Source organism: Triturus cristatus, chromosome 6, assembly GCF_964204655.1.
Source record: "Triturus cristatus chromosome 6, aTriCri1.1, whole genome shotgun sequence".
NCBI classification, from domain to species: Eukaryota; Metazoa; Chordata; class Amphibia; order Caudata; family Salamandridae; genus Triturus; species Triturus cristatus.
In genome coordinates this window covers 156,024,935-156,048,006 of record NC_140589.1, presented here as the reverse complement: position 1 = coordinate 156,048,006, position 23,072 = coordinate 156,024,935, and the positions used below count along the sequence as shown (strand labels likewise).

Sequence of the window (23,072 nt, the reverse complement as noted above, 5' to 3'; positions counted from 1 at the left end):
CAGTACAACATTGAAACACCACAATAGAGTCTGTTACAGAGCAAGATGGTATTGGAGTCAGCTTATATAGCCGTATATCATTAACTCGAGACCCGCCCACCGGAGCCCTTCAAGTTGGAGAAGGGACACAATCAGGTAGGGGGTCGGGCCTGGTATCAGATGTAGGGGAGTACCCACACCACCTCAATAGTCATTCCATTTGCCCCACACCTTTTTCCATTTTTTTAGACACCCCCTATTGTTATAGACTGTTTTTTCAGCTATCATACTCATGTCCATATTATTTCCAATCCCTCAGGCTTAGCTCTATTTCTGCTCCCAGTGGAAGCATTTTTGTACTTGGTGTGACTCCTGTATGTTTATTCCATCTACCATGTGACCCATTGGGTATTTTAGACCTTTCATATGGTGGGTTTGAATTTGTTCTGGCTCCTCCTTCATTGGCTGGAATTATGGTCTTTGGAAGGCATTGTTCCTCGAAAGAGGAATGTGCTTCCCGTCTTTTCCGATGATTTGATTAGGCACAACCTGGAGTCAGACCACTGGTCCCTTCTTCGGATCCTGCTGCTTTGAACCCTTGTGGCATGTGTCTCTGGAGTTTATGACGCTCAAGATGCCATTTTTGATTTGCTATTATTTCAGCAAGATGATAGGGAAATTGGGGCTTTTCTTTTTAGAAATATTGTCATGTTTTGTAGTTCTGGTTCACCAAGGAGCGGACACTAAATGAAAGAGTTTTTTAAATGTATTTTTTATTGCAAGGAAGGACAGTGGCTATTATCTTAAAAAGGAAATCTAATCTTCCCCGTCTCACGGTTACGTACCCATTCTTCTTTCTTCAGGCAGGTGCTGGACAGAATACTTTGTCCTCCCATGTGGCTACAATCCCAGGAACGCCTCCTGCCCAGAAGCGTTGTTTCCCAGTTTCTGACCGGTGACTGGTTCCGGTGGCCTCAAAGGAATAGCAGATAAGTATAATTAGAAAGTAAAAGGATAACAAAATAGCACCCGACAACCAAAATCAAATAACTCAACAAAAAATTGAAACACTCCCCATTAAGGGCATTGCCCAGTGGATTCTTCCATACTTGCCCCTTCAACAGGCCACTTGCTCCAGCTAGTGGCTTCTCTTCTTCAAACTGGCAATCTACAAACCAACACACAATGCCTTTTTTCTTGCAGCAACTTGACCCAATAAGAGGGTTTTGCACCCAGTAGGCCTTCCATTTCATCCCACTATACTTTACCCACTCGATCCTGCTCTGAGACCCACCTGAACTTGCCACAACCCACCCTGGGGCTGTGACGGGACCCATCATGCTGCTGGTAGGCCGAGGTATCCCCACCTCTCTGTCCACTCCTCCTCGTTTGGGTTAGTCACGGCATCCGCTTCCCTGCTAGCAGTCTGCACCCTCTGCTGCGGCGCGTCGCAGTTCCTGTGGTCACCTGGATGCTGTCCTTCTGGATTCTGTAGTGCAGGCCCTGTGGTGGGTGCTTTATCATTCACACCAGTGCTCCCACTGCCGTGCTCTTCCCTGGTGGTGGCCTCCTGCAGAAGGTCCACCTGTCCACTTTTTCCTCTTCACGCCCCCCCCGCCCCGTGGTTTTTCTCTCGTTCAGTTACTGTCAACCTTAGTCCTTCTTCACTGTCTACCTTTACCTGCACTAACCTGTCCTCTTTCTTTGTAGGTTCTTGCCAGAGCCCATGACCAGTCCTGCCCTGTGACTTCCAAGGTAAGAGTTCTTTCTTCCTTTTACTACAGAGATGTATTTAAGGTTCATGCCAGTGGGGTTGGTGGTTAGACCTTTGGCATCCTCTGGAACCAAGAAATGGTCCAGGTTCAATTTGACAGCGGGTATTATCCTTCCTCCTCTTTTACCTGATGCCTGTCCAGTCACTGGCTATCCTAGAGCATAAGAGACCACAGGACAGGGTACATAGAGAAAATGGAAAACAGGACAATCGAGAATAGAAAGTTACATCATCAGAACTGCAACCCCCAGATGCACACACGCAGCCCCAGCCATATTGGAGGTATTGCACACATGTTCACTTCTGCTTTGCTTATGGCAGACAGAGTATATAAGACCAAATCTGCACAGGGACAAGGTGTCTGGCAACATCACAGTTTGTGACTGAGGCTGCCCGCGGCTCACGCAGTGCGCCATTCAAAAGGGCGGCCACCTTTGTGTCACATTAGGCAACTCACCACGATCTTCCAAGGTATCCCATTGTCACCAGCTCAATCCGTCGACGCAGTGTTAGATATGGAGATACAGGCACATGGTTCGGGATGACAGCACTTATACCACAGTGTGGCTGATGACACAATAAAGATGTAGTAGTTGTCTGGGGTTTGGGAGAGCGGTTGTCCGTGTTAATACATTTTATGGCTATAGTTCTCTAGGGTCATTCAGGTCTGCTGTTTTATTAATTACATCACACTGTGTAGGCTTTCCAGGCCTGGATGTACCCAGAATTTCAATAAAATTTGTTTTTAAAAAAAAGTATGCTTGTGAATGTCTGCATGTTCTCTAAATGGGTCGAGGTCTACCCTACCTGGAAATCTGACAGCATGACAGATGCCAAACTTTTGTTAAGGGAATTGAATCCATAGTTCAGCCTGCCAAGCTTATTAAGACAAGCCCCTCCACTGGAAGGAGCTCATTGCAAACATGACATTCTTAAATAGATTGATCCAAACTTCCATTGTAGCTATCATCCTCAATCATCTGGCATTGCAGCGAAGACGAACAGAACTATCGAAAACAATTTGGCCCAAGTATGTGCATCCACCAGTTTGAAATAGCCCGATGCTCTTTCTCTTCTTCTAATGAGCATTAGAAATACCCCAGATAAAAAAAACTTGACTCTTGCGCCATGAAGTGTTAATGGGCAGAGGCAGGAGAAGAGCCTACATACCCTCAGCAACACTTGTATCAATAACATACAACATCATACAACATTACTGCTAGGGTCTGGCCCATGAAGTGAAATATGTCTCTTATTTGGTGCATTTGGCAACAGAATGGTCAAGAGAAGCTCTGTGCTATCCCTCGAAACCAGGGTACCGTACTATGGGGGGAAAGCACAGCCACAAGAGCTGCTTTAAGGAGCAGTGGAAAGGTCCTTGTCAAGTTGCACTTGTGGCTAACAATGCTGTTGCTTGAGTCACACTTTGGTATCCACGGCGCTCACACGAGAAGAGTGAGTACAGCGCTTAAAAGGTTGTGATACAACCACTGAGTCACAGAGTCACGTTTGCAGACTGGATCCAGAGGGGGGTGAAGAAAATTTCAAAACTAGTGAACTTGCTGATGAAGGTAAAGATCCTGGTGTAGATACCAGTGGTCAGTTTCAATCTAAGGATCATAGTGACTAATCAATCAATCAATCAATCAATCAATCAATCAGGGGTTTATAAAGTGCGCTACTCACCGGTGAGGGTCTCAAGGTGCTGTTGGGAGAGGGAGAGCTCCGGATCAATCGAAGAGCCAGGTCTTGAGGTCCCTCCTGAAAGTGTGCAGGGTCGGGGAGTGTCTGATGCTCACAGGAAGCGTGTTCCAGGTTTTTGCAATGATGTAGGAGAAAGCTCTCCCACAGGTTCTGTTCCTGTGGATGCAGGGGACCTCGGCCAGGGCGAGGTCGTTGGAGCGGAGGTTCCTCTTGGGTACGTGGAAGGACATTCTCTCGTTGAGGTATCTGGGTCCAATGTTGTTGAAGGATTTGTAGGCATGGGTGAGGAGTTTGAAGGTGACCCTTTTCTCAACGGGTAGCCCATGGAGGCCTCGTAGGTGTTTGGTCATGTGCTTGTGACGTGGAGTCCCGAGGACGAGTCTGGCCGCGGCATTCTGGATGGTTTGTAGTTTGTGTAGAAGAGTTCTGTTGATTCCGGCGTAGAGGGCGTTGCCGTAGTCCAGTCTGCTGGTTATGAGTGCGTGGGTGACGGTCTTTCGCAGTCGGGGGGATCCATTTGAAGGACTTATGGAGGAACCGAAGGCAGTTGAAACTACTGGAGGCGACAGCGTTGATCTGGTGGTTCATGGAGAAGGAGGAGTTCAGGATGATTCCGAGCGTGGTCTGTCGGGGTGGGTGGGTTCCTGAGGGCGGAGGTCCACCAGGTGTAGTCCCAGGCAGAGGGACATGGTCCGAGGATGAGGACCTCGGTCATCTCTGAGTTGAGCTTCAAACAGCTGTCTTGCATCCAGGCTGCCACGTTCTTCATTCCTTCCTGGAAACAGAGTCTCGTGTCTTCGGGATTCTTCGTGAGCGAGAGGATGAGCTGTGTGTCGTCGGCGTATGATACAATGCTGAGCCCATGCTGTCTGATGATGGCGGTGAGGGGGGCCATGTAGATGGTGAAGAGCGTGGGGCTCAGTGAAGTTCCCTGAGGTAGTCCGCAGTTAATTTCCGTGGGGTTGGAGAGGAAGGGAGGGAGTCAAATCCTCTGGGTTCTGCCGGAGAGGAAGGATTGGATCCAGTCGAGGGCAGATCCTTGTATCCCCGCGTCGTGAAGTCTAGCTGTGAGCGCGCGATGCGAGATGGTGTCGAAGGCTGCGGAAAGGTCCAGAAGGATGAAGGCGCAGTGTGTCCCTGGTCCAGTAGCATGTGGATGTTGTCCGTGGCGGCGAGGAGGACGGTCTCGGTGCTGTGGTTGCTGCAGAATCCAGACTGGGAGGCGTCTAGGATGGAGTTCTCTTCGATGAAGGAGGTTAGCTGGGAGTTCACGATTCTCTCGGTGACTTTTGCCGCTAAGACGAGGAGAGAGATGGGTCGGTAGTTTTTCAGGTCTGTAGGGTCGGCCGTTGTTTTTTTGAGGCGGGGTTTCACCTCCTCCCGTTTCCAGTCGTCTGGGCAGATGCCGGATCTGAGAGAGGTGTTGATCATCAGTCCCAGTTAGGGTGCGATGACAGCGTGGTCCTGTGGAAGATGTGCGGTGGGCAGGGGTCCGTAGGGGCTCCCGAGTGAGTGTTCTTCATGGTCGCGGTGATGAGTTCGACGGGTGCGGAATCCCAGGACGTGATGGTAGGCTTGTCAGCGGTGGTGGGAAGGGGGGTAGTGTCCGGTGCTGGTTCACTGAAGTTGTCGTAGAGGGCCTTGATCTTCAGATGGAAATAGGAGCTGAGCTTGTCACTGATTGCTAGCGCAGGCGATGTTTACTAGTACTGCATTTTTACTGCTATTAACTCGTTTTTAAAGTTTGTGCAGGTTTCTTACCTTTATTGGGGTTTCAGAGTTGGGTTGCCAGGGCGGGTTGGCGTATTTGCGGGCTCTTAGCAGCAACGGGCGCCATCTTTGATCGGGCTGCCTTCCTTCCCAGCCCTGCCCCTCCTCCACCGCCCCGCCCCTACTTAAGAGTTTGGACTTGTTCTCCTTTCGTGTTTGCTAGTAGCCCGTTGGCAGTGGGCTGGCTGGTATAACGCTTGGATAACTGGTCGCGATCTCCCTGCTCTCCGCCTCTGCTGATTACTAGCGCAGGCGATGTTTACTAGTACTGCATTTTTACTGCTATTAACTCGTTTTTAAAGTTTGTACAGGTTTCTTACCTTTATTGGGGTTTCAGAGTTGGGTTGCCAGGGCGGGTTGGCGTATTTGCGGGCTCTTAGCAGCAACGGGCGCCATCTTTGATCGGGCTGCCTTCCTTCCCAGCCCTGCCCCTCCTCCACCGCCCCGCCCCTACTTAAGAGTTTGGACTTGCTCTCCTTTCGTGTTTGCTAGTAGCCCGGTGGCAGTGGGCTGGCTGGTATAACGCTTGGATAACTGGTCGCGATCTCCCTGCTCTCCGCCTCCGCTGATTACTAGCGCAGGCGATGTTTACTAGTACTGCATTTTTACTGCTATTAACTCGTTTTTAAAGTTTGTGCAGGTTTCTTACCTTTATTGGGGTTTCAGAGTTGGGTTGCCAGGGCGGGTTGGCGTATTTGCGGGCTCTTAGTAGCAACGGGCGCCATCTTTGATCGGGCTGCCTTCCTTCCCAGCCCTGCCCCTCCTCCACCGCCCCGCCCCTACTTAATCGTGCAGTATGTGTCAGCGCAGCGGACGAGCGCAGCGGGCGCGACGTAGGCGCGCCGGAGTTACGCCAGAGTTAAGCCCGTCTGCGCCCGTCCGCGGCCGACCGGGGCTAGGGGCACGAAAGGCTACCCGTTTACTTACGTATTCGTCAGCACTACTACTCTCCTATTGGGTCCCTGGAGCGGTTGACCCCCTGATCAGTACCCACCTGAGACAGCTTGATCTATACTCCCCCCCCCTCACTGTCCTCCCATCATCGGTCCACACTTAGTTCCTTCACCCAAAACACCATCCTTTATTCTCTTGCCCCCATCAGCTCCCCCAGCGCCAACTTGCAACACCTCAGCAATACTCCTAAACACTAGGTCCGCGGTTAGTCATCAATACCAGTTATTTGACTATATTGACACTCATAACCCAGACCTTATATTTTTAACTGAGACCTGGTTCAAGGCTGACTCCCTACCCAACGTGTTAGCCGCGCTGCCTCCATCATACTCTGCCATTCGAGCTGACCGGCCTGAGGGCAAACGGGGTGGTGGAGTGGCCTTAATAGCCCGGACCGACTTCAGCTTCCAGATTCTCCCTTCCCTACCCATTCCTGAGGTAGACTACCTTGTAGCTCGTTCAACCTTCCACCAGGTACCACTCACTTTTGTCTTAATTTACCGTCCTCCCCAGCCTACCCCATCCTTCCTTCCTAGCATTCAGGCTCTCTTAGCCACCCTGGTGGTTAACAACTCATCGGTACTAGTTCTAGGGGACCTAAACTTTTGGCCCAATGAACCTGTTGAAAGCCCTCAATCCAAAGAATTTACAGACTTTATGATTTCTTTAAATTTCTTACTGCTCACTCATGGCTCTACACATACACACGGTCACATGTTGGATCAAATCTGGGCATTAAACATTCCATCTACATCCCCCATAATTTCCCCGTGCTCTTGGTCCGACCATTTTATCATTTCCTTTTCCCTTGCACTGACCGCGTTGGTCAAACCTCCACTTCCCAAAAACACCTGGGTCAGGAAATGGGGAAAAACGGATATGCCCTCTTTTTGTTCAACCCTGGCCAAAACCGCTCCCGATCTTGCAGACCTCACTGCTACCTCTCAACTGGTCGCCATCGACAACTGGCTGACTTTGGCGGGTGACGAATTCGCCCCCCTGAGGCGACTCACTGTTAAGCGGGCCCATGCAGCCAATCGATGGTTTACTTTAGAACTAAAAGAACAGAAATTAGCAGCTAGAAGAGCCGAGCGAGCCTGGAGGAAAAACTATAGCCCAGAGCTAAAGACAATGTATCTGTCTGTTCTAAAAACTTATAAAAAGGGCATTCTTGCGGCTAAAACTGAATTCTACACCAGCAGGATTATGGCAGCTGAGTCTCGCTCAAAGGAAATTTTTGCCACGGTCCATGAACTAGCATTATCCAGTAGAACCACGGCTACCATTCCCCCCTCTCAGTCCCTCTGTAACTCGCTCAATGAGTTTTTTATTGACAAAGTAGCCAAAATTAAACTTAACATTCCCCCACCCTCCCTCACATTTGTCAATCCCTCCCCCCCGCCCACTGTCCCTAAACTCAATCTCATTCCACTACTAACTGAGGACACATTCTTCCCATTACTTCACCGAGTCAAATCTGGTTCTCCCTTAGATTTCGCCCCAGCCCATATCCTTAGGGAAATTTATTTAACCTCCCCCACTCCCCCTCTGACCCTCCTTAATGACTCGTTAAGGAAAGGAAATGTCCCTGGCATACACAAATCAGCGGTTGTAATACCTATTATTAAAAAACCTGACGCTGATCCTTCCTCCCCCTCCAATTATCGTCCCATATCCCTACTGCCTTATCTAGCAAAAATTCTGGAAACTCATGTCACAACTACCCTAAGTACTCATGTAGAAATCAATCACTGTCTTTCTTCTCGCCAAGCCGGTTTCCGCCCATTGCACTCCACCGAGAAAGTGGTGATCTCGGCAATGGATGCGCTACGTGAAGGCATTGACACCAACCTCCCGCAAGCCTTGATCTTATTAGACCTGTCCGCCGCCTTTGATACGGTGGACCACTCCATTCTCCTCAATCGTGTCAGGGGCGGCGGGCATAGAAGGCCTAGCCTTCTCGTGGATTGAGTCCTTCCTCACAGGGAGGGCCCAAGCTGTCCATCTGGCCAACTTCACCGCGGATTCTCGTAAGGTGGAATGCGGGGTTCCTCAAGGCTCATCACTTTCCCCCCTCTTATTTAATTTATACATCCACCCCTCATTTTTTCGTTACAGCAGATGGAGGTCACGGTGTTTAATTACGCCGATGATCTCCAGTTAATCTTTAATCTTTCTAATTCCCCTTCATCTGCCTCCAATGTTCAGACAGTTATGACATTCATTCAGGACTGGATGAACTGCAACCACCTCAAACTCAATCCGGACAAGACTGAGTTAGTCCTGACCGGAGGTGGTTGCAGTCCATGGACCTCCTCCCACTGGCCCCTGTCACTTGGTGTTCCCCCTCTTCCCGTCCCTAAGGTCAAAACTCTCGGGATTTTTCTTAACTCACAACTCTCCATCCACTCACAAGTTGGTTCAGTGGTTTCTGCTTGTTTTTTTTCACTAAGGCTAATTAGGAAAGTATCCCGTTTTTTTTCCCTTTCTGCCTTAAAAATTATTGTGCTGGCCATGGTATTGTCGCGAGTTGACTATGGTAATATCATCTACAATGGAGCTCCTGCCTACGCGTTCTATCGCTTGCAGCTCATTCAGAATCAAGCGGCTCGTTTGATTTATGGCTTACCCAAATACCATCGTGCCACTCCCCTGCTTAAAGCTTTGCATTGGCTCCCGGTGAGGGAGCGTGCTCTTTTTAAACTCGGTTGCCTCACCTTTCAGGCCAGATCGGGTACAGCCCCCGAGTTTGTATGCTCTGCCATAAAATCGTACCTTCCAGGTCGCGAACTCCGCTCTGCCCACAAGGCTCTCCTGACCACTCCTCGCTTCAAGAAACAGAAATCTGGCGAAGCGAAATTCGCTGTTCTCGCCCCGCTCTTCTGGAACTCTCTTCCTGCCGCTCTCCGTATTTCTCCTTCATACATACAATTTCGGAAAGATCTCAAAACCCTGTTATTTGAGCAAGCCTACATTGTCTAGCCTTCTACTGCCGACTGCTACTGCATCACTTAAAGCGCCATGAAACCGCATGGTATAAGTGCGCTCAATAAATGTTTTTAAATTCAAATTCAAATTCAAGTTCCTGGGAAGGAGTGACGTCCGTGGCTTCGCAGGTGGGTTTTGCGAACTGCTGTATGACGTTGAACAGTTCCTTGACGTTGGTTGTGTTGGTCTGGACTTTGTCTCTTAAGAAGGTCCGTTTGGTGTCTCTTATGCGCTGGTCGTATTCCTTCAGGGCGCTCTTGTGGTTGTTCCGTGCTTCCGCGGTTTTAAGGTTTCGCCAGGTTTTCTCTAGGCGTCTACAGGTGCGTCTGGCTTCTTGTAGTTCTGTGGTGAACCAGGCTGCCTTCAGAGAGCGTTGTTTGGTGGGGTGGCAGAAGGGTGCCAACTTGTCGGCGCAGGAGGTGACCCAGCGGTGAAATTCCCTCGCTGCGGAGTTGGTGTCGGTCGTGGCGCTGGGGGGCACGGAGGGTGGTGTTGAGGTGTTCCTCTGTGATTTTGCTCCAGTTCCGTTGTGGAGGGCGCGGGGCGGATTTGGCTGCGGTGGTGGTGTTGAAGGTGAAATGGACGCAGTGGTGATCCGTCCAGATGGGCTGGCTGGTGTGGCTGAACCGGTTGTTGGTTCCTCCCGCGAAGATGGGGTCGAGGGTGTGACCCGTTCTGTGGGTGGGCGTGTTGATGAGCTGCTTCAGTCCTAGGTTGGCGAGGTTGGCATGGAGAGTGGTGGAGTCGGGGTCGTTGCTGTTGTCGAGGTGGAAGTTCAGGTCCCCGAGTAGAATGTAGTCCATGGAGGTGATGGCCACTAACCAATGCAAAATTAAAAGCAGCACTAAGTATTAATAGTCTCTAATCAATCTAATGAGAATCTGAAGTTCAAAATTCAAGAACTCCCAAAGGAAGAAAGGGATTCACTGTGGGTAGAGTTTGCTGATGTTGATCAGAGCACAAGTTTGTCAATGAGTGAAAAAGATTCAGCAGTATTACTAACTGAAGATGCAAGAGTCATAACCTCAAAGGTAGACAAATCACAGAAAGAATAACAAAATTGAATTGATCATACAAGAACCAGAGGTAGTTAAAATTGAATCAGAAAATAGTGACAGAGGATAATCTGTTGCTAAAAGACCAGCAAGGAAGAGAATTACAAACAGAAAGTACACTTCACCTGAATGGGCGCATCTTGCATCTGTGTCTAAAGAAGAAAGAGAAGAGCCAGATACAGAGATCTACGGTCCGATAAACTGTTACCAATCCATTTTTTAAAACAAGCTAGAAGATGAAGAACCACCTTCAACTTTTGCAAATCATGACAGTGGTGAAATAAGTTTTGAACTTTGCAAAGCAATCTAGATGAAGAAATAAAGTTTTGAGATTATGAATTAAAGAAAAGAGGAAAAGTTTTTCTTTGAAGTTAGATTTAGATTTTTGATTATTGTTTTTGACAAAGAAAAAGAAAAGATGTCCTATTATTGTTTTGAAGTAAGGGGTTTTCTTGAAGATTGATTTTGTGGGGTTGCAGTTTTTTATATTTGATTTTTTATCACAATAGGAATGGCATGCAGCAGATACAGCGAAATTGTTAGCATGGTTTCATTGATAATGATATCAATAGTCTTAGTTGATCTAATGTTCTGAATTATTTCTCTGATAGGATATGTCTCCACAAGAGTTTAACTGTCCATTGTACGTAATATGGTCTGATAAAAAAGGAAAGTTTAGTTAGTGGATTTAATGATAATAAGTATTCAAAAATGGTGGGTGAATATATTGATATTTATGGGTGTTATTAACTCTATAGTACTTTTCTCCTTCTTCAAGTGTGAAAAAAACGTTTAGGAAATACAATGACAAAGCGGACCTATGGATATACAGAAATAATATGTGGACAACCAGATGTGATAAAGTATCAAAAATATATATTTATTTATATCGATAGGATTTTTTTTTAATATTATATTCTTTTTTGGGGGCGAAATTGAAAACAATATATCATAAAAAACAGTTACTCAATGTGTACAATATAATGATTCAATATTTAGCGCATTGTTGAACCATGGTTCCTACTTTAGATGTGCAGGCATGCTGACACACTCACACTCTACCTATTTCTGCATGGATATTTTATAAGAATATTGTGTACAATTTATATGCAGGTAGTGACACAACATAGAAAAAAACACAACGGTGGAGTAACTGTGGTTCAATTATCATCACAATGGTTTCATGAATGGGGAATATACGTTTATCATGGCTGAAGAATTTCATGTCCTACGCACGTTTCCCCAAAACAAGCCTTTCTAAACCCTCCCTCTGACTCTACCCCCTCTACCTCCCCTTTACTCATCCCCCTAAACCTCCCTTTGACTCATCCCAAGACTCATTCTACTGCTATGAGCTCCAAAACAAACAAAAAAAATCAAAATCCTTCCCTTCTATCCCTCCACTATCATTTTCAATCCAAATAACAGACTAACATGTCCACCACTCAAAATAATTTCATATTTCACTATATGAATTCACCACTAATCCTTTATGGGTTCCGGAGTAGCGTGCTACTCACCGAAAAGCACTTCAACACCCCATCAGGGGTAGCAAGCGCTATATAAATGCAAACCTTTTCCCTTCTATGTCCCTCCACTATCCTTCTCAATCCAAATAACTGACTAACATGTCCACCGCTCAAATTACTTTCACATTTTCACTATACTTCGACGCCTCGTTAGGGGTAGCAAGTGCTATATAATGCAATTACAATTCCTTAAGCATATATGTTTTTCCCAGATGTTGTTTTTCTTAAATGTGTTTTAATGCAACATTTAAGTCTTGTGTAGCACATTTTAAGTCACCACTAGGTTTCTCTGGGTGAGGTCAGCTTGTGGGTGGATGGTCATGACAGGGTGCATTTGGGAGCCCTTGAGTGCAGGCTGAAGTAGTGTGTGTATCTCACTGAGTCTGTCAGGGCTCATACTAAATGCACTTCCAATCCGTGTTCTCCCACCAAGAATAACTACCATTTATGTAAAAGTGCGTGAAGGAAGCAAACAGTGTTGAAATATTGACAATGTCGTGTTTACAGGTGAGGAGAGAAGATGTGTGTATGTGTAAGACAGAGGAATGGTGAAAGGTGATGAGGACTGAGTTAAAAGATGGTGAGGAAGAGAAAGGAGTGGACATGTGCAACATGCAGCTGAAGGTTATAGAATGTGAGAAGAAAGGCTTACATGTCTAACAGATGAGAGGTGTCAAAGCAAAGCGGTGTGAGGGAGGGGAACAGAAGCGATAAAGACACTCCGAAGACCAATACCCCTTCCACAGACCTTGGTAATCTTTAGGTGTCACATTTCCTAAATAGATTTATTTTCAATTCTAATTATTTACAGCATTCTCGTGTTTGTTATTGATCTGATACTGCTAATAAGCACTGGCAGAGACAACAGCTCTAGCTTATTTTAGTCATGTGTTTGCTAGAAATGTCTGACTGTAATGCCAGAAAACAGATGGGGACATTAGTATTGGTCAGGTGGCATCCTGTGCCAAGCATAGGATTCTAGGTCACGTTTACTCGGCACTGCTCTTAATTACTTGAAAAGGTGATTTTTGGGCAAAATGATTCTTGAAACCTCCGCCTTTTTCATCACAGTTAAAGCGCTGGTAAGTGGATTTCCTGGTTATACCACTTTCACAAAAATGGAATTGCATTACAGGCTTTCTATGGAACTTTGAACTTTTTAGCATGGTTCCCAGAGACTAGCTATCTTTTCTTTCTGAATAACAATGACCTTTGGCTGGAAAAGTTGTCAAGACCGAATCAGTGTGGTTTTTGAACCTTCAGAACTTTATTCCAAAAAACTCATACATTGACACATCTTTGTAGGACTTTGCTTATCATTTGAAAGCTGTAACACACTTAAATAGCTGTCCGAAATAAAGTTCAGCATCCTGTTAATGTTCACTTTCCCTTCATGGCCAGTTATTTTTCAAGGCAGGATTTCAACCAGTCAAAAATACACTGTGGACTACTTTTCTTTCTAAGTAATATTAATTTTATTTTTAGCTGTGTGAAGTGTAAACACAGACTATATTTTTATTTTTTGACATCTGAAGAATTGTCATTAAACAATTCATACTGTGGCGCACCTCTTCCTTAATCCTGTGGGCTTAAAATATTTGTCAAGATCAATAAAAAGGCACAACATACCGGCAATCACCTAATAGTTAACACACTTTGAGAGGTTCTTTGATGTCCTGTATTTCATCTGGTGCGGCAGAAGGGAACAAATTGATTGTTTTTTGTCTTACATGACTACAGCTAACCCTCCGCCAGTCCTTCAAGAGGAAGCCAGTCTCCAAGCACATTTATTTAGAATTGATAAAGACAGACACTACCTGCCATCATGTTTATGTCTTTGACATGTTTTTGAATATCTCACAAATCTAGTTGGCACCCATACATTTCACTGTCACTGGGTGCCATAGCAAAGTTGAATTAATTGAAAAATCTACAACTCCCAGGATGCACCTGGATGTTAAGTGAAAGTCTGGGACTGTAGAAGTGGTGGCCCCATTGCGTCATCTGTAACCTTACCATTAATGACTTTTATATGCATAATTTGGTGTAGCACAGTAGTCATGGGCACAGTTTGTAGACAAGACCAAATAATTTGCTAGGCGATTGCCTGATAATGAGGATGATTTAATGATATTTATATGTGGCTTAATGCCACCGTTTTGGCTTTGTCTAAAGCACTGTGACAGGTATTACTGTTACCCAATGTAATTGTATTTTTGTTTTGTCAGCCTCGGAAGGAAGACAGACAGAAGTGGTCCTGTGGTCTGTAGTCCACAACAAATATTGGCTGTGAGTGTGTGACTCAATGAGCCTTGCTGTTGGCACAGGACAGTATCAGAGCCCTCATATATATCTCACGAGCCTTTATGAATGGTTGGCCCAGTCCAGCTTTTTGCTTTGCATTCTGGTACATGCAGGCCTGAGTTTATAATGGGAAAAGCAGATGCAATAGTACCAGAGTCCTGGACTCAATTACGGATTCAAACATGGACCTATAAAACATGAGAGCTCTGCTTTAGTAAGGGTGAACAGCATGTACAGTTGTTTGACAAGGCACTGTTTATGAGACATTTATGGTGTGCAGAGGCTGAGGGTGGTCATTGCTCCCTATAGGGTATTTTTTGTCTTGTGTGAGCGGTATTCTCAGCCCTAGCTCTTACTTTACGTTCTGCTGCTTGTAGTACAATTAAAAATCACACAAACATTGGGCTGAACATATTGCTGGGTGATTTGGTCTGGAATGAGGAGAGGCCGTGAACACCACTGGCCACATTGATACACTCACACAGGGCATCGCAGGTAGTGAATGGCTCACCTCCACCCATAAGGGCGGTTCCAGTACCCGTAAACACAGAACCCGAAGAGTATAGACGGAAAACCCTGCTTCCCGGGCCCACATCAGAAGTGCCATATAGCAATGTGCACACGTGCAATACCCGGCCACAGTCATGATAAGGAGAGGATAAGTAGTAGGTACACACAAATGCCGTAACATGTGAATGTGTGGTGGGTGGCATTGCAACATGGAGATTGTAAAGGGATTTCACCACATGGGTACAAGGGGCATAGCCCCTAACCCACTATGTGTGTTAATGGTAGAATGACACGTGAGCTAAGATCTGATTTTCCCTGGCCCGCATCATAAGGGTTCATCGTAATAGGTCTGCGTTGTTTTCCTGTAGCATTAATGAGGCATGGGATCTGTATTCCCCTGCCCGCATCATAATGGCGCATAGTAATGCGTTTACATGAATTTTGGCAGCCGCACCTAGTATTAGGTATGAGTGGAGGGTGCTCATCCATATATGAATGGGCGTGAGATTCCCAGTTTGGGAACCATGCGTTCTCTCAGAGGCTGAGTTGGGAAGTCTATACCACAGCAATGAGCTATGGGGGGATACGGATAATGTAATGCCTCTATCACAGAAGAGAATGTGCCTGTGTTCACTAGTGATATGATCTAGATTCATGGGCATTTATTCCTGAATATCTACAATACTCCATGAACATGACTTGAACTATTTGAACAGTGACATCATCTTCATCACATGGAATATGTTGAATGTGTCACGATGAGATGGATTTTTGACTATATTTTCGGATCCGGGGATGGTAGAGCTCAGTGTCAGTGAAGGACAGCAGACTGAAGCTGAACTCAGACAAGACGGATGTCCTCATTCTCGGACCCACCCCAACAGCCTGGGACGACTCTTGGTGGCCCACATCGCTAGGCACAGCCCCGGAACCCACGGACCACGCACGCAACCTGGGGGTCATCCTCGACTCCACTCTCTCCATGACCAGGCAAGTCAACGCCGTCTCCGTGTCCTGCTTCAACACCCTCCGTATGCTCCACAGGATCTTCAAATGGATCCCCCCTCGACACGAGATAAACCGTCACCCAGGCCCTCATCACCAACAGACTCGACTACGGGAACGCCCTCTACTCAGGAACAACAAACAAGCTCCTGAGACGACTCCAACGTATCCAGAACGCCTCGGCCCGACTCATCCTCGACGTCCCCCGCCGCAGCCACATCACACCCCACCTGAGAGGCCTGCACTGGCTCCCCATCAACAAAAGGATCACCTTCAAACTCCTCATCCACGCACACAAAGCACTACACAACACCGGACCCACTTACCTCAACAACTGACTCAGCTTCCACACCCCCACCCGAAGACTCCGCTCAGCCAACCTCGCCCTCGCCACAGTCCCCCGCATCCGGAAAACCACAGCCGGCGGCAGATCCTTCTCCTACCTCGCCGCCAAGACCTGGAACAATCTCCCCACCATCCTACGACAGACCCAGGACCTGCTGGCCTTCAGAAGACTCCTCAAGACCCGGCTCTTCGATCAGTAGCGGCCCCCCCTCCCCAGCGCCTTGAGACCCTCTCGGGTATGTAGCGCGCTTTACAAATGCAGTGATTGATTGATTGATTGATTTTCCACCTCATAATTTCCTTATCTCGAATGAGATATATAGAATATTTGAGTTTAAGCTTTGTTTTACTAATGAGGATAACTTCACTTTTAGTGTGTGCCTATAGGAGTGGTCCGCCACTATTGTGACTCATGTGTTTGGACCCTCTAGCACGAATTATGGATGCTCACGTGTTTACGCATTAAAATACTTAAGATAGAAGTGCATCACATGTGTGACACGTGTTAAAGTTTGGACAGATCAATTGTTTGTTGAAAGTCACTCACCTCAATTTGTCCTCTAATTTGCTGTGGATAAAGTACCCAGAGTGGATCAAGGCTGTAATTCTTGCCCTTCTTCCAGGTATGAGACGGTGATTTGACAATTAGAGGTCAGACCTCTTATTGTGATTTAGCGCCTGGTATCTAAAGACCCCTGAATGTGCCTCCTTTGTAGAGGACGATCTCCAGGCCTATTTACAGACCAGTCACTGCTCAGTGTCCTCCAAGGTGACGCTCTGGGCAGCCTGCAAACCCTCCATCAGAGGACTGCTTCAAAGCTACGTCCAGAGACCAGAAGCGTTGCAGCAACAGTGAGTGACTGACCTGGAAGCTCAAATATGACACCTAGATCATCTGGTCCTGCGGCCCGGCTCGGGGGATGCACAGCGTCTATTAGACCTTGCACGCACTGAACTACAGCAGGTTTCGTTGGAGGAGTCAAAGCAGTGGTGGAGGGCCTCCCCTCAAAGAGTCTACGAATTGGGAGACAAATCATGGAAACTACGGCATTGGCCGGCGACTCACGGAGTCTCCTCTAGAGTGGTACCAGCTATTCAAGATCAAGCGGGTGATCTCAGAAAGGAGTTGCCGACCATAGCACCCACTTTCTCAATGTATTACCAAGTCCCATATGCGAGTCGTCTGGTGCCCCCCCTCCCCAAGGTGAAAAACTCCATCCTACGTGATACCCCACTGCCCTCTATCCCTCACTCACTGGCCCTGGACCTAGATGAACCCCTAACGGAAGTAGAGGTCAATTTACCTATATCTGGGCTCCAGTCAGGCCGGACCTCTGGTCCAGATGGGTATGCCATCGAATATTTTAAAAGATTTTGCTCCATCATTGCACCACACCTGTTAAACTTTTACGCCAAAGTGATACATGGTGCTCCTTTCCCACTAACCTGGACTATGCAACTATTGTGGTCATCCCCAAAGAGGGTAAGCCTCCCTACAAGTGTGCCTCATACCTTCCGATTTCCCTCATCAAAGCAGACATTAAGATCTTCGCCATAATCCTTGCGACTCACCTGGCGTGACTCTTACCTATTTTGTCCATCTTGACCAATGTGGGTTCATGGTGGGGAGGGGTCCACGTCAGTTGCCCCCTCCCAAACTCAAAAAGTGTAGGGTAACCTAGCCCTCCTTCTGGTGAACTTCACCAAAGCCTTTGACATGCTTTTCTGGGAATTCTTGGAGGCCGTTCTGAGGCGAGTGGGCCTCGGGGCCAAGATTTCGGAGGATGCTTCAGCTTCTTTAACATAATCCCAGAGCCCAGGTCCGGGTGAACGGCATACTATCAACTCCCTTTCTGATCCAACAGGGGATGCGTCAGGGGTGCTTATTCTCCCCGCTATTATTTTCTTTAGTTATTGAGCCATTGGCATGCCTTCTGCGCTGCGATGCACAAGTCAGTGGGTGGAGATGGGGGACGGGATTTGAGGATCAAGTGGCGTTCTATGCAGATGATGTCTTGCTGTTCCTCTGGGATCCTCCTAGCTCTGGCCCTCACTGCCTGGAGATCATTCACGTCTATGGTGTCCATATTAACCTGGCCAAGTCTATACTGGTAGAAGTGAGGGGAGACGCAGAGAGCCATTCATTTTCAGGGCCTGGTGCGGGCTCTCCATCGCTGGCTGGGGCTGCCACTTTATCCGTAGGGGCGTGACACCCTCTTCAAGATGATGTGTCTTCACCGGTATTTATATATCTTAGCGAATTTCCTGTACCCTATACCCAGGCACTGGTTCTGTTCCCTGACTTCTAAACTGACTCCTTTATCTGGTCCGGGAAAGTCCCAGGGTGGCCTTATTAGCAGCACGTAAGTCACCCTTTGATGGGTGACTAGGGGTCGCTGACATTTATGCATACTGCTTGGTGGCGCAATTGGTACCCGTCAGCTAATGGTTTGCTTGAGGATTAAATGACCCGACATACCGCCTAGAATGGGATTCAAGGGCCTAATTATCAAACTTTATGGACATCCAATGTCAAGGGAAAATCTCTCATACAACTAAGTAGTGATACAATTCTGGAGGGAGGCATTACAGTTGATTTTCTGGGACCGTAAGTGCACTGAACACACCCTCTCGTGGTGCGGCACATGGACCCACCAACTCTTCACCCTTGAGGGGTTTCTTCAATGGGACCAGTTAGGTATTACATATTTGGAAGACATTTACAAAGGGACTACTTTGCTGTCCTTCCAATAGTTGCCGGAACACTTTGCCCTGACGAACACGCAGTTCTTTTGCTTTCTCTAACTGAGACATGTCCTGACGATGCATCTCCTCTATGGCATACCAATCCCGGAATACAGTCCACTGGAAGCCAAGTTACTAATTGGGCGCTTGGGGAAGGGGACGATTACTTAAATCTACCATACATTGATCATTCATGCTCCTGATAACTTTGCCACCCTTCATCAGAAGTGGGTTGGATTTGTGGGGTAATTGGAAGATGATGACTGGCGGGAGGCTTGTATGGCCCCTCGGGAGCTGGCAATTTCTGCACAGCTGTGTATGATACAGATAAATTACTTCCACGTGACCTAATTATCACCCTCACGCATATAACATGTTTCTTGAAGCCCATTCTGTGTGTGCGCTGTAAACAACCAGCTGTCGATTTCTTCCATGTAGTCTGGGACTGTCCTATGGTGAAACTCTTTTGGATTGGGGTGGAGAGGGAAATTACCAAAGTCCTGGGTGGCCTGATCAAATTAACCCCTAGAATGGCCTTACTGGGGCTGGTGGCAGAGCTAGGGTGCCACCACGCTGAGCAAATGTTTGTGGGCCTAGCCTACCAGGTGGCCAAACCAGACGTGGCACGTCTATGCAAGCAGCCTGCAACTCCCTCCCTATCAGTCTGGCGTAGGGGAGTGGACTGGTGTGCGCAGCAAGAAAAGCCCATCTATGAGGCTCGTGGGTGTCCTAAAAAACATGATAAAGTATGAGGGAAGTGGTGGTCTTATCACAGTCTGACTGTGTAAAGAGACCAGCCCCTGCGTGGGCCAATATTATCTTTCTGCTGGTCTGGATAACCATATTATTTTATTTTTCTCTCCTCTGCAAATTATGCTGTTTGGACGATGCTCGCGGTATCTTAAATCAATAAAATTGTTTATAAAAAAATAAAACTACTTTTACCTTATTGCATGACTACGCACGCAGACTGGACTAAGGGTTACTGTTCTATCCCATGACAAAGGCCCTCGACCCTCCCGCTCCGTTTTTAGGTCTCGCCTGAGCCAGCGCATGCGCTGCTCTGTGAGACATTTAGTATTGGGGGTTTCAAAGTGCTGCCAGACCTCGCTGGCCTAAAGCTTGCGTTCACGCTAGCGCGCACGTGCGCAGCCGCCATCTGCCTCCCTTCCAGCGCGATCACTGCTGCATGTGCACCACTCGCGTGCTTACCACAGAGCGCATCCTCGCGATCACTTTCGCTTTGATCGCGATCACTTTCGCTTTCACGGCCGCGCGGCCAATGCTAGTTTACAAAATCACTCAGTTTCTCCCGAAAAGCTACGCGGACATCATAATATAACTGCGTGAGGCAGTTTCTTTTTTTTTTTGTTTTGCTATCAAAGCATTGCACACTGTTAGCATTTCTGAATGGCTGGATGCATGCACACGTGGGAAGAATAGCGACGGTATAGTTAAGGGAGGGTCCTTTCAACTTTCGAGTCATCATCCAAGGGCTATACCACACAAGAATAATAACTTCTTCTGAAAGATAAGTCAATTATTAACAAAGATCGCATTGATTTACAATGCAAGAGCACCTGTTTCATTGGTGAATAGAATTCATTCTGTTGTGCCAGCGGATTCCACGGAAGTCATCTCTGGTAGTTCATCACTACCCCCTTGTGGATATTCAATAATGTGAAATTCTTACCGTGGAAATACTAAAACACCCCTGCCAACATTCAAAGCAGTCAAACTTTGAAAAACTAAGTCTCTAAAAGCAACAACAAAAAAATGCAATTCCATATAGACATATCTTTAGTTAAAAGCTAACAAAACGTCAAATCCATCAACTTAATAATGTACATTGTGCTGAAAAAGCTGATATGCTCGAGACATTAATTCTCAAAGAGAAAAAAAACCAAGACAAGTTATATTTATGAAAAGCAAGAACTCACAGGAAAAGCCTTAAAAACGTGATTACTGCAACACACAAACACCTGTTAACCCAATCTTCAATCTGTGATCTATAATACATTGTTCTTTTGAATTACAGGTAGCCGTCCTGGTATTCTGAACACCATATGGTATTTTTTTAGAAAGTAACATGCATGTTCATGCCGTTCGCATACTCAAAAGCCATATCCAACTTGTAATAATAGGGGATTTAACAACTGTACAGCTTTACTGGTTTCTACTTGCGGCACAATAAATCGAGAATAGACAATATCATACAGTGGTTGAAAATCCGAAATAAGTAAAAGTTACCCCTGGGTGTACCACAATTAACACATACACGCAGTAAGACACTAATACATTTTAAACAGCGAGTCTGTGGCATGTCTCAACGCTCAAATACTCGGAAGGTGTTACACTTTATTTTTTAGAGTAGGCCACCAGGTCAACTGTAATTGATGGTAAGGATTGTTAATTTAAAAACACCTTTTTCAAGTTTAGCGCCATTAGGCACCTATGTTGTCAATTTAAATCCTAAGTGACCATGTATACCCTTTAGCATATACACTGTACATAGCAAAGATTTTGGTTCTTTTGATTCACTGACAGTGCAACAACCTACAATAAAATGTAAATTTTGACAGTGATATATTAAATGATATAACGTTCACAGCAGCTTTTGGACCTAAGGACTTGAAGAACGTATTTTCTTTTGCCATAACTTAATGCAATGGCGAGACTTTAAATGGAGAGTTACAGGATTTGCATTATTGTACTGCATGTTTGTCAATAGTAAGATGGAGGATGTCCCTCATTCACAGGCATACCTTCACACACATTGCGCAACTCTTCACTGAAGAGTTAAGCAACCACTCAATCATGCCCCTCACAGGCCCCTTCATTGCCGTTACCATCCACAACAGTTACCCCCAAATCCGTTACTCACACGCCTCACCTGTTTCCCCTTTAATCGTTCTCAACACTCATCCGTTACCCCTTAACTATTCCCCCTTCTAGCACTCACATCAATCCCATGGTTTTCTTACGCCACTCACATTACTCACCTGTTCCGCTTCCATCACTCAAGTTGAATTTCCATCACTTACACCGCTCACGTGGGTGAGTAAAAGGAACTCAACCATACATGTTTACCTTTCGTCGCTCTATACTCATACGTTGTCCTTCCGTCATGTCACTCTCTACCCTTGAATGTTGGTCTTACATCACTCAGTACTCTCACATGTTTACTTTCATCACTACACCACCAGTGGTCCATCACTCAGACACCTCAGAGGTCACATTTCTTTCACTCTTACCTTACAGCTGCTCCTTCCTTCACACACACAGCCCCAGCCTTCAATCGCAACCCCCAAAGGTCCCCTTGGCTTCTCAACCATACATCCTTACTAAACCAGACTTCAATCCCACTTCGGTAACCCCCAAGCACACCCCAAACCGTTGACCATCTTTACCTACGAGCTTCTAACAAACCCATAGAACACACTCATGCCTCACTACGCACTCAACTACCCAGCAGCCTGTAACTTCTCCCAGCACACCGTTTAATCGCTCAAACTACAAACACACCTCGCAGCCCTTCACTTCCATGCACTAACAACACAAAAGACCTTCACTTTTCCTATCATCTCTTACAACACATCCTCTACACAATTACAAAACATACACCCCCTGACTAAGCCCGGTATCGCGCAATGTCCCCTGGATCCCACGCTGGTAGTTCACCACCCAGATGTAGATCCCATGAACAGAGGCAAGCACACAACAGAACCCACAAACCAGCCCTCAAGACATCGCTCTCCTCACAGCCCTGGGGGTCTCACTCTGTCCCACGTGTTAGGGAATCCTGAGGGCGTGTGAATATCCAGTCTCCATCCCCAGGGTGCCCCAGGCAGACAAGCCCCTTCAGGCCCCCGCCCACAAACACTTCGCAGACAGCAGCACCGCTCTAATAACCCGTAAACATTCCAGTGTTCCCCTCCTTTACCTTCCGGCTTGTTTTCGGCAGCCATTTCCCCTCCGCACGCCACATCCTCCTCCTCGCGACCGGTACCCTCAAGGCACGCGCAGGAGTTGCTACACAGCCGCGCGCAGGGCTAGCATGGGCGTGGTTTCAGAAGAGAAGGCGTCTACACCTTATCATCCCCCCAACTCGTGTTACAGTTGGCCCGACTGTCTCTGAGACGGACGTCAAGAAAGACCAATCACAATACAGTAGAGGAGGCTCTTTCGGCTTTAGTGACATCAAAGAGTTGTCAGAGGGTGAGTATTGCCCCTCAAGCAAGTCTATTGGTTGGTGGAATTTATTTCTGTCTCCTCCCGCCTCCTTTGAAGAGGGTGGTAAAACATGTGGTTCGCGCCCACTGACGCATGGATTCCCCGCCATGCTAACCCCAAACAAATAATCTGAGTGGATGAGGTCTGGGAAGTAACTGTCAAACTGTAGTCCAATCA

The 23,072-nt window shown here is 46.9% G+C and overlaps 1 protein-coding gene across 2 annotated transcripts in view; it reads right to left on the bottom strand.

The window, feature by feature from the left end:
- LOC146816555 (uncharacterized) overlaps positions 1-22,698 on the bottom strand; it is a 34,237-nt gene extending 11,539 nt beyond the window's left edge. Inside the window, exons 1-2 of one of the 2 annotated variants that reach the window (XM_085610410.1) lie at positions 22,606-22,698; positions 825-952 (exon numbers count right to left, since the gene is read on the bottom strand). The gene's annotated coding sequence lies outside the window, so the exon portion shown is untranslated. The remainder of the gene's footprint in view (positions 1-824; positions 953-22,605) is intronic. The other variant, XM_085610411.1, reaches the window with a different exon arrangement.
- Between the last annotated feature and the right edge of the window lie 374 nt (positions 22,699-23,072).